The sequence below is a fragment of the Doryrhamphus excisus genome, unplaced genomic scaffold (genome assembly GCF_037039965.1).
Source record: "Doryrhamphus excisus strain RoL-2023G ecotype Guam unplaced genomic scaffold, RoL_Dexc_Guam_v1.1 HiC_scaffold_24, whole genome shotgun sequence".
NCBI classification, from domain to species: domain Eukaryota; kingdom Metazoa; phylum Chordata; class Actinopteri; order Syngnathiformes; family Syngnathidae; genus Doryrhamphus; species Doryrhamphus excisus.
Window position 1 is genome coordinate 7,483,338 of NW_027621862.1, and position 11,663 is coordinate 7,495,000.

General features: G+C 48.0%; 4 non-coding genes across 4 annotated transcripts in view; 3 read left to right on the forward strand and 1 right to left on the reverse strand.

The window, feature by feature from the left end:
* Positions 1 to 466: 466 nt before the first annotated feature.
* trnav-gac (transfer RNA valine (anticodon GAC)) lies at positions 467 to 539 on the forward strand. The gene has a single exon. It is a non-coding gene; the product is annotated as a tRNA-Val (tRNA).
* Positions 540 to 7,654: 7,115 nt separating this feature from the next.
* trnas-gcu (transfer RNA serine (anticodon GCU)) lies at positions 7,655 to 7,736 on the forward strand. Its single transcript has one exon. It is a non-coding gene; the product is annotated as a tRNA-Ser (tRNA).
* Positions 7,737 to 10,099: 2,363 nt separating this feature from the next.
* trnak-cuu (transfer RNA lysine (anticodon CUU)) lies at positions 10,100 to 10,173 on the reverse strand. Its single transcript has one exon. It is a non-coding gene; the product is annotated as a tRNA-Lys (tRNA).
* Positions 10,174 to 11,555: 1,382 nt separating this feature from the next.
* The window catches only part of LOC144895295 (5S ribosomal RNA), a 119-nt gene continuing 11 nt past the window's right edge, over positions 11,556 to 11,663 (forward strand). The window contains exon 1 of the ribosomal RNA XR_013625791.1: positions 11,556 to 11,663. This exon is cut by the window's right edge and continues 11 nt beyond it. This is a non-coding gene — a ribosomal RNA (5S ribosomal RNA).

Here is an 11,663-nt window from a genome sequence, read left to right on the forward strand (position 1 = left end):
GTTTACAGACCATGGACTCCTCCTAAATTTAGATACATAGCCTTATCCATGCCAAAATCATACAACAACCTCGACCAAATCCTGACTGACATATGTAACTGACTTGGTACATAATCACCGTCTCAACGGAACTGAATTAGCCCAACTGTTGACATTGACCACAGGCTCCAAGTATGGTGCTTTTTGTACGGCCATTTAGCCAATTCTGCCAAAGGGGAATTCAGAACACCCTCGTGGCCCATTACCATTTTGATGGTACCTGGCGACTTCAACCAGTGAACTCCACTGTACCGCTTATCCTCATCAACGGACTGTAATCACCACCCTTCACCAGCATGGGGACATTCCAACCCAAAATGAGAACACACTGGACCAGGTACACAGCAACATAGTGCATGGCACAGACACAGCTTCACCCTACCCCCACTTTTAGCCCAGACTGAAAAAGCAGAGAAACCCCTTTGCAGCTGAAATTGCTCAGTTGGGAGAGCGTTGGACTGACTATCTAATGGTCCCTGGTTCAATCCCAGTTTTCAGCACAATTGCTGTTTACATTGTGAGTTGGCAAATAGTTTGTAAAAGGGGTGACTTTGTTCTCTTGATTTCATCAACATCGATCACGACAACACAGCCAATTACATATTAAGACCAGACAAGTACAGTTGGGAGGTGACATACAGAATCCTGATGCATATCATGTTACAATCAGACACAAACAGGATGGAGGACCAGACCTTGAGTTCGCGCAAATGTTCACAGCATTAGGTCTGCAAAGTGTTCAGCTGATGCACATTTACTGGAAAGGAAAATGGGCTTTTGTCACGGTAGCCGTGCCGACACAAGCTAAAATGTTTCTCCCGCCAGGACAACACCCACATGAAATTCAAGCTTTGCTCGCAGACGAAAAAGAACCAGCTGGAATGAGCAATCTGCACCTCCAAGTCTGAGTTTATGGTTCTTGCCCAGAAAAGCATAGCTCACAGCCGTAATTGTATAGTGGTTCCTACTCTTTGTTGTGGCCGCAGCAGGGTCGATTCAGGGTCATGGCAGGTGTGTGTTGCTTTTGTAATTGGATTGTCTGAAAAGACAAGATTGTCTGTCCACTTGAAGTGTGGTGATGTAAAAATACACTAGTTTTGACCACAACTGTATTTTAGTAAACATTATTAGCATGCAATGAATCAAAGTATACGGTACGATGTCGGAGATCAAGAATGCTTTTGTTGGGAAAAAAAGCCATAACACATCATTTCGACAATACGGGTATTGAAGGATTTCATATATGTTTGTCTCCTATTTCTTGTGTCTCACTCATATAACTATGCACTACATTTAATCAAGTAGAACCAAGCAGCCTTGGGCAAATCAAAGGACACATAATCGCTTTCAAGCACATACAGTTCCGGAGCTCTCCTACACATCCACAATTTTGACTAACAACAGATAACGGGGGAGCATGACGTCGGCAGCCATGGGCTGTCGATAACAGCTGGCTCCACCGCTCCAACTGGCTCCACCGCTCCACCCCGCCCGCCCTGCATTGGTGAGAAGACGTCGACCGAGGAATGGAGGGGGGCCACCAGTGATGCGCCAGAGATCTACCGACATTTCTTAGCATAATAAAAGCCGGGCAGGGACAGTTAGCTGTACTCATTTGTTCCGACCTGTAAGTAAAGCCTACGTCTCTGCAGGTGTTAGGGGAAGACTTATGGGCCCGGAGCTCCGTGTAATCTGACTGGTCTGAGAGTAAACCATATAACTGACAAGTTCGTTGTCATCTCTTGCCTCCAACACCCGACACCCACAGGAATCACTGACCTAAGAACAGGTGGTCAAATTCCAACAAATGGCGCCCAACGTGGTTGGAGGGGGAGTTGTGTTGTGTGGTTGGGTCCTACTTTAGGCTGCAGTTCGATACTCTGGGCTTCTACTACAGGCGCGCCTCTACAAATAAAAAGGTAAGCAGAAACCTGTTTATTCAAATTCTGCTATTGGTCAATAACAAATTTGGTGGAAACCTGGTAGCATTGTGTCTGTGTGTCTGAGAATATTATTACGCTAGCAGGTGTGTTGACATAGTGTGTGTTTTGTGACATTATTGTGAAGTTTTGAGAAAACCGGTGTGTGTTCCAGTATACTGCGTGGTCCGGGACCACTAAGGGTCGGCGTACCCAACTGGGTGGAGGGCCGTAAATGTAACGCTCCATTCGGGTCCAGTGAAGGGCAGTACACCAAGCGCGGTGAGGGGAACGCTTCACTTGGATGCTTAACAATAGACAGGGTCTATTGCGCTAATTTTACTGGGTGGAGGGCCGTAAATGTAACGCTCCATTCCAGGTCCTGTGAAGGGCAGTACACCAGCAGGCGGTGAGGGGAACGCTTCACATGGATGCTTAAATAGACAGGGTCTATTTGATAACTTTCTTTATTGCTCAACATTCTTGCAACTATCAGTTTTGTATTTGTTTTTTTGTTTTAATTGTTGTGGGAATAGAATGGAAGGTGAGTTGAACTGAGAATGTGAGGAGTGGGAAATGTGTGGGGGTCCCCCGAGGGTGTCAGAAAGTGAGTTGTTTGGTCTTGTGGAAGGTCAGGTTATGAGTGGCTTGGTAAGTCAGGATAAGAATAAAGATAGACAGATGGTACGTAAAACATGGGAAGTGTGTGATGGACAGAGTTGGGATAATATTGTGAAGGTTCAGAGTAAGTTCAGACAGGAGGAGGAAAAGATTATGAAATAAATAAGACAGGTGGAGGAGAAAATTGAGCAGGCGTCATTCTGGCAGAAGTCAGAACTTAAGAAGATGCTGAAAAAATTAGAAGATTCCAGGCGAATGATTCATTCGATGGGGATGGCAAGCTTGGCTTTGGCCGCCCCGTACATGACGCGGGAAAATCAGTCGAAGGCGAGAAGGGCCCTAGTGGTCACGCCATCGGCACCCCCGCCCAATTCAAACCCTCCCAGTGGAGTCTATCCTACTCTAAGATTCCAGGGAGAAGTCGACATTAATGGCGAGGAGTTAAATAGACACGTTCCGACCCTACAACAAGCAAGGCGCCATCCCCCAATAGACATAGGCAGACCCTGTGCCACAGGTTGGCGACCCGTCAGTGGAGACTGGTGGTGCGACTTCCTGCACGGGTGCGGCGCAAAACATGTCCCTTATAGATTCGGCCAGACACAGTAAAAGCATATTTAAGATTTTAAAACAAATTGACATGTCTAATGTGTTGCCAGAAGGCAGTACCAGGCGCCGATACACTGCTGAGACAGATTACGGCAGGCGCCAGCCGGCAACACCTACGGCAGAACGGGATACCCAATCGGAAGATGACATATCCCTAACGCCGTCTTCACCAGCCCCTGTGAGACGGGACAACACAGGGGCTCGATCTAAAACAGTTATGCCTTTAAAAGTTGACGTGGCGGGCCAGCACACAGAATACACACCTTTTACCATAACAGACATTGACGGCATGTGTCGTAAGTTGCCTCCACTAGCCCGTGGAGCAGACCCATGGATTGACGAGGTCTTGCGCCTCACAGCTGGCCTCAGTTTGGCCTGGGGAGACGTCCGCTGCCTGCTATCGGCATCTGCTTTGCCAGGTCGATTCAGCCAAATTATAGCGAGAGCTAGGTTGGGAAATGTGGCTGTACAGGAACCCTTTGGCCCCTATGCGCGAGTTTTGTTTGCTGTACTTCGTGAAGAGTATCCATCCGAAAACGCTACTGTGCCCTCCGCGTTGCCGTGGTCCGGCACAACCGATCCATCCATGTATTATGAGGATTGCGTCAGACGGTGGACGGAGGCCACGGGCGTAAACTTCCAAGACAATATTCCCATGACCACACTGTTTCGAGCAGCAGTGCTAGCTTGAATGCCCTCATCAGTGGCTAATATATTAAAAGATGTTCCTAATCTGTCAGTTGAAATAGAAAAATCATACAAATCGATCTTGTTACACCACATGCGCAGGCACCGTGAGGAGGAGGACGAAAAAGATAAAACACAAAAGGATTCAGCAGCACAACTATTGAAATTATAATCGGCTAAAGAACGAGAGTTCACCTCAGATAAAAAGAGAAAAACATAATGTGGCAGGGGTGTGGTGGCATATCTAACCGAGGTGGGAGAAGGGGTGGACCGTCTCAGGGCTACACTGGCTGTTTCGTGTGCGGAGCTCTTGACCACTGGGCACGAGATTGCCTCACCTGCACTGGACAGTGGCCACCATCAGGACCACCGCAGTCGCTCCCACAACAACAGCAGCAGCAACCATGGGCTCATCAACCACAAGGCATGCAGTCACAAGGAGGCTCACATGGGCGGGTCGGCCCATTCCACCGACCTCAGCAACAGCAAGCGGCTTCTCAACCTCCCCTGCTGGTCAATACCACCAAGACCAGCACGGCGGTGCCAACTGGTTTGAACTTGCTTGGTCGTGACATATTGACTGCTTCTAATGCTACTATTTTGTGCACAGACTCTGGTTTAACCCTGACGTTGCCAGATGGCACGACAGTGGACTGCAACAACCAAAGTACAGGAGGACAATACCTGCTCAAAGAACTGCCGGCAACCACAACAGCCGACATTTATTGGTGCCTTCTGACTCGGACTTCGTCACCGAGCAGTGTGGTGTCAGTCTATGAGACGTGGAAACCATGGATCCTGTCCAAGGCCACGTATATGCCTCGCACCACCCCGTTACATTGCACATTGTTTTACGACACACAACAGGATATGACATATCAGGAAGGTATGGAGTAGTGGTTAAATTCTTCTCGTCTTTTCGCAGGTCCTGAGGGGGTGGCGGCCAGCGTCTATTTTGTTAAGTTGGAACAGGCCTGATACAAAGGCACCCCTGATTCGGCGCCACACATCTCTTTGGCTGTGGCCCCAGGACATGAACAACGGTCCTTGGGTCCCATGGTGAAACGGTTGTTGGCAGCTAAAGACTGGACGCCGCTCCCTGAGGTACCGCAGGTACAACACTCTCCCTCGGAGTCGGCGTATCGTGTGGTGTGCCAATGCACAGACGTGTCCGTTGTTCAACATCGTTTGATTGACAGGTACGAGCTAAAAACACTGACAGATCACAAACTCTCCGGACCCATGTTGGACACCATCCCGGAGGGGGTGTGGTCCAACGGTCCATTTGACGTAGGTTTTTGTGCTTTCACCTATCATGGCCAAAGGTTCCAGTACACCCGCATGCCCCAAGGTTTCAAGAACAGCCCTGGTTTGTTCAATCATCATTTGCGCCAGGTGTTGTCAGTTTTGCGGCTTCCAGAGGGATGCATGTTGGTTCAGTATGTGGACGATCTCCTTCTCGCCGCTGACTCTGCTGATTGTTGTTTGCAGGCCACAGAAGCCGTGCTGCTGTGCCTGTACGAATTGGGCTTCAAAGTCTCACGCAAAAAGCTACAATGCTGGAGGAAAACTGTCACCTTTCTGGGTCGTGTTCTCTCAACTGCTGGCTACGCCATGTCGGACGCCCATCGTGCGTCCATCCTCAGGCATCCTAAGCCTTCCACGGTGGGTGAAATGCTGTCCTTTTTGGGACTGTGTGGTTACAGTCGACAGTACATCCCCTGCTACGCGGAACGCACTGCACCCTTGCGCGCGTTAGTGCGTGCCAAGGGCTCTAAGCATGCCAACGCCAGGCTGGACTGGGACTCAGAGACTTCACAAGCCTTTGTGACCCTAGTTCAGTCGCTGGCCTCTGCTTTGGCTTCGCAGACAACCGTTGTGTACTCGTTACACCGCGGGGGTCGCGACTCTCATCCAAAAGACCACCCTGCCCCGGAGGATGTCTCATCTCTTAGGTCGCCTCGGCCTGCATTGGATGCAGCCTGTGAGAGGGGAGGAGGTGGTGAAGATGTCGCTGCCCTTGGCGATATCCCGAGCCCTGGGGGCTCCTCCTCCCCAACCAACAACTGAGGCGATTTCTGGATTAACTAACGCACACACACACGCACACACACACACACACACACTGATAGTTCAGCACCTGATTACACCGATACTGCACAACATACATGCAAGCGGCAAACTATATTACATGCCACTTAGGATAAGCTTCCTGGCTTTGTTTTGACATTTTTGTCATTAGCTATACTTCTTTATCTCACTGTGTTCTTTTTCGTCTGTAGGTGTGGTCAGAGGCCCAATAACTGCCACGGCGGTCCCAGACGGAATGGTGTCCACCAGTGCTTCTAAACGTTACAAGAGAGAGTTCCAGACGAATATAAATTAGTCAATCAGATTGCGGCAGGTTTTGAGTCAATTATCCCTTGGATCACCGTTAATAAAAATGTTGATCGCATCAATCATGTGCATTACAATCTACAGCGCCTCTCCAATCAGACCGAAGAAGGCTTCAAGGCGGTAAGTGAACAGTTGCGGGCCACGTCTTGGATGTCCTTTCAAAATCGTATCGCTCTCGATATGTTATTGGCAGAAAAACATGGTGTGTGTGCAATGATTGGTACGGAATGTACTTTCCACTTTCATCCCAAACATTACAGCACCGGGTGGTCGTTTGTCTCGTGCAATTGAAGGTCTCACAGCTTTGAATAAACGCATGAAATTACATGTCGGTGTGGACACCAGCCCGTGGGACTCGTTGATGAGCTACTTTGGTAAGGGGAAAGAGTTGGCCTCCGGCATTATTATTACAGTTTTAGTGTTTCTTGTTTTGGCTGTTCTTTTTGTTTGTTCGTTGTCAGTTTGCTGTTGTCTCCCGTGTTCCAAGTGCCTTTTCCAGCTCATCCTGTGCAGGGTGATGGCGGCTGATGGGTGAGGTCAATACCAGTTGGCCCGCCTGCATCCACCGCCCCCACAGGGTGACCGGGTGCTTCTTCCCTAACTCTGATCCGGTATTTCACCTTGTGGCCTCTGTTGAGGCCATGAGGGGGATTGAAGGATTTCATATATGTTTGTCTCCTATTTCTTGTGTCTCACTCATATAACTATGCACTACATTTAATCAAGTAGAACCAAGCAGCCTTGGGCAAATCAAAGGACACATAATCGCTTTCAAGCACATACAGTTCCAGAGCTCTCCTACACATCCACAATTTTGACTAACAACAGATAACGGGGGAGCATGACGTCGGCAGCCATGGCCTGTCGATAACAGCTGGCTCCACCGCTCCAACTGGCTCCACCGCTCCACCCCGCCCGCCCTGCGTTGGTGAGAAGACGTCGACCGAGGAATGGAGGGGGGCCACCAGTGATGCGCCAGAGATCTACCGACATTTCTTAGCATAATAAAAGCCGGGCAGGGACAGTTAGCTGTACTCATTTGTTCCGACCTGTAAGTAAAGCCTACGTCTCTGCAGGTGTTAGGGGAAGACTTATGGGCCCGGAGCTCCGTGTAATCTGACTGGTCTGAGAGTAAACCATATAACTGACAAGTTCGTTGTCATCTCTTGCCTCCAACACGACACCCACAGGAATCACTGACCTAAGAACAGGTGGTCAAATTCCAACAGTATCAAACCCGCTATTTCTTGCGTGTAGAGCAAGAACTCTAGCCTTTGAGTTAAATCCCCCCGCTGCACAAGAAGGCTGCCACAATTTCTGCAACACCAAAACACTAATTAAGATGTGTCATTTTGAGTCAACAAGACCATGTCCACAAAGGAGATGAGGTGACCGAGAGGTTAAGGTGATGGACTGCTAATCCATTGTGTTCTGCACGCATGGGTTCGAATCCCATCCTCATCGGACTATACTAATGCACCAGTTTTGACACCACCTGTGTTTTTAGGAAACATCATTAGAATGCAATTAATCCAAGTATCCGGTACGATGTGGGAGATTGAGAATGCTTTTTTGGCAAGAAAAAGGCATAATATACCATTTGGAGAATGCAGGCATCAATTCCACTTCATCTCACATGCGAAGTGAGCGCTCTTGTATGAGCGCGTCATACAAGAATGGGATTTGTTTTTGTGTCCTTCGAATGAAATGTTTTCCGCATGTTGCAGAATTGTCCAAAGGAAAGAAATCTTTAAGATGTATCACCAAAAGAGCTGAACCGCCCAATGTGGGGCTCGAACCCACGACCCTGAGATTAAGAGGCATCATGACCAGTCTGCATCAAAACATTATCTGAAATCCTGTGGCAGGTTTCGGGCATTGATTCCTAATTCAGTTGCCATCCCTGATAGATGGTAATGGCAATGGTAATCATGCCCGCGTGGCAGGCGAGTCTCTTTGCTTGTCTGACGTCTGTGTCGCATCCTGATTGGCTGGCAGCAAATGTCAACGACACGAGCGCGGCCCCCGCTTGGCAAGTGAGAATTCTACCACTGAACCACCAATGCCACGTGGGGACACACTGTAAGAGAAAAAAATTCCACCTATTGCTATCGGCATCTACAAACAGAGCATCTACAAACACCAGAGAGGCAGCCGGTAAGACGCCAAACTGTTTCAGTGTGAAGAATCGGTGCTAACGATAGCTTAGCCACGGCGTCTAGTGTGTGGCTTGTTTAATGCTCACGTGCACTGATGTGTTAAACGCTTGTTGGTATAGTGGTTAACTTGATTTAATGTGGTTGAAATTGTGACGGGTGTAAATAGTTAGCTTATATTGTTGCGTATGTATTAAGTACGTTTATTTCACTTTGGTTTGGAAATGTGATTTGAAAGCTAACTGAATATTATTTAATTTTATTTAATGCTAAGGGCAATTAAGAGAAAGCATGGCTGAGTTATATTGTGCAAATTTTTCTTGTGTACAATCGCAGTTAAAATTAAGAATTAATTCATGTGTATTAATAATTTAAGAACACATTAAAATATAATATATAATTAAAAACAGCAATAAATATATGGGAAGTGGTGGAATTCATACCTGATTCATGCTTACCTGGTATTATAGTAAAGCCTAATTTGCTTATTCTCTTTTGCAGTAATTTGTGAGGCATGGATTTGTGACTTTGCACAGAATTTAAATGTGTTTCTTTCTTTTTTTTTTATTGAAATTAATTATTTAAATTGCAAGTGAAAATGAAAGATGCAAAACAGGACAAGCCGCTTATTTATTGAGTGAATACGCTTCCTACACCTCTGGGTAGATGGCTCATCCCCTTCAAGTGGGGATTGTATGAAACCCAAAGGGAACTTGACAATGGGACTGCCTTAACGCTTTTGGACCTTGAGGCTGTTTTGCTAGTTGTTTTTTTTTTTTTTTTACCCCGGACACAGTCTCTTTGAGAGGAGGCTGCGGTCCATCAGGACCAAAACCTCACGCCACAAGAACAGTTTCTTCCCGTCTGCTGTCAGCCTCATCAACAAGGCCCAGAACCCCCCCCCCCCCCCTGACACTGTTCACACCCCACCTCTGCCTCACCCTGCCACTTTGACACTCTATATGCGTTAAATTAACGCTCAGTTTGGACTCTTGGGAAAAACAATCAGACTGCACTTCTGGAATAACAAACAAAAAACATATATTTATACTGCATTCTGTATATTTTGTATTTTCATTTTTTAATCGATGTGTCTGCACCTACTTCACCAAAACAAATCCCCAGTCGAGGTCAGCAGGCCCCGTCTCCACTGTAAACAGTTTGGACTGGGCACTGCTTCCCTTTTCAGAGGCGCCGGACGGTTTGCCAGAACCCCTTCGAGGCCGACCGAAAGTTGTGCTCCATGGCCTCACCGAATTCCTCCCACACCCGAGTTTTTGCCTGGACAAGCGCCGAAGCCGCGAACCGTTTGGCCTGACAGTACCTGTCAGCTGCTTTCGGAGTCCCACAAGCCATCAATGCTTGATAGGACTCCTTCTTCAGCTTGACGGCGGCCCTGACCTCTGGTGTCCACCATCGGGTTCGCGGCCTGCCACCACGACAGGCACCGACCGCCTTGCGGCCGCAGCTCCGGTCAGCCGCCTCAGCAATGGAGGCACGGAATATGGCCCATTCGGACTCCATATCCCGGTCCTCCCCCGGGATGCAGGTGAAGCTCTGCCAGAGGTGAGAGTTGAAGACTCGACGAACGGGAGACTCTGCCAGACGTTCCCAGCACACCCTCACTACTCATTTGGGTCTACCAGGTCTGTATCACCAAAAGACCTGAACCGCCCAATGTGGGGCTCGAACCCACGACCCTGAGATTAAGAGTCTCATGCTCTCCCGACTGAAGCTAACCGGGCCTTTTTTGGCCAAGATATCACTTTTAAATTTTTTTAATTGATGTGGTCTTCTTGATGTTTGATCAATTCCACAGCCAACCTAGTTTCTCAGGGAACAAAGGAGCGAGAGGTTCAGTCATAGCTGAGAACTTTGGAAGTGTAGTCATCTTAACCCTCCCGTTATGTTCATTTGTCAGGAACAGCCATGATGTTCCCGGGTCAGTTTGCATGCTTATTTATCTGAAAGATGTCCAAAACCAAAAAAAATCCCCACAAGCATTGTTAGTTGTTCACTACTAACTCCATTACTAACTATTCTATCAATGTTTAGTGCAATGGTGTACCTTACCTCTCACAGGTAATGGTTTAATTCATTTTAATTGATTAATTAATGGCACAGCGGTCTAGTGGTTAGTGCGCAGACCTCACAGCAAGGAGACCAGGGTTCAATTCCACCCTCGGCCATCTCTCTGTGGAGTTTGCATGTTCTCCCTGTGCATGCGTGGGTTTTCTCCGGGTACTCCGGTTTCCTCCCACATTCCAAAAACATGCTAGGTTAATTGATGACTCCAAATTGTCCATAGGTATGAATGTGAGTGTGAATGGTTGTTGGTCTATATGTGCCCTGTGATTGGCTGGCGACCAGCGACCGGAAGACAGCTGGGATAGGCTCCAGCATCCCCCACGACCCTCGTGAGGAAAAAGCGGTAGAAAATGAATGAATGAATGATTAATTAATTTAATTAATCAGAGGCATCATGGCCAGTCTGCATCAAAACATTATCTGAAATCCTGTGCAGGTTTCTGGCATTGATTCCTAATTCAGTTGCCATCCCTGATAGATGGGAATGGTAATGATAATCATGTCCGCGTGGCAGGCGAGTCTCTTTGCTTGTCTGACGTCTGTGTTGCATCCTGATTGGCTGGCATAAAATGTCAACAACATACGCGTGGCCCCCGCTTGGCAAGTGAGAATTCTACCACTGAACCACCAATGCCACGTGGAGACACACTGTAAGAGAAAAAAAAATCAGCTGTCACGGGGATGAGCCTCTGCAAAGTGGCGCTGAATGACAACACATCACAATGTCATACTCTTTGGATTCAAGCACCTTCTGGCGTAATGGGATCCACAACAATCATGTCAGCTGTGGATGCAACGTCAATTCGTTCTTGAAGGGCAAGTGACAAAAAGAAGATCAGACGAGATCTGATCTCGGAAGCTAAGCAGGGGTGGGCCTGGTTAGTACTTGGATGGGAGACCGCCTGGGAATACCAGGTGCTGTAAGCTTTTTATGGTTTCTGCTCTTGCCTGACAGCAGAGGGTGCTGTTTGACACTTTTTGCTGGAGTCTAGTTTGGCCTGCGTCGCCTTCAAATAGGATCTTTTCAGTTGACCTGGCAACTTACGGCCATACTACCCTGAAAACGCCTGATCTCGTCCGATCTCGGAAGCGAAGCAGGGGCGGGCCTGGTTAGTACTTGGATGGGAGACCGCCTGGGAATACCAGG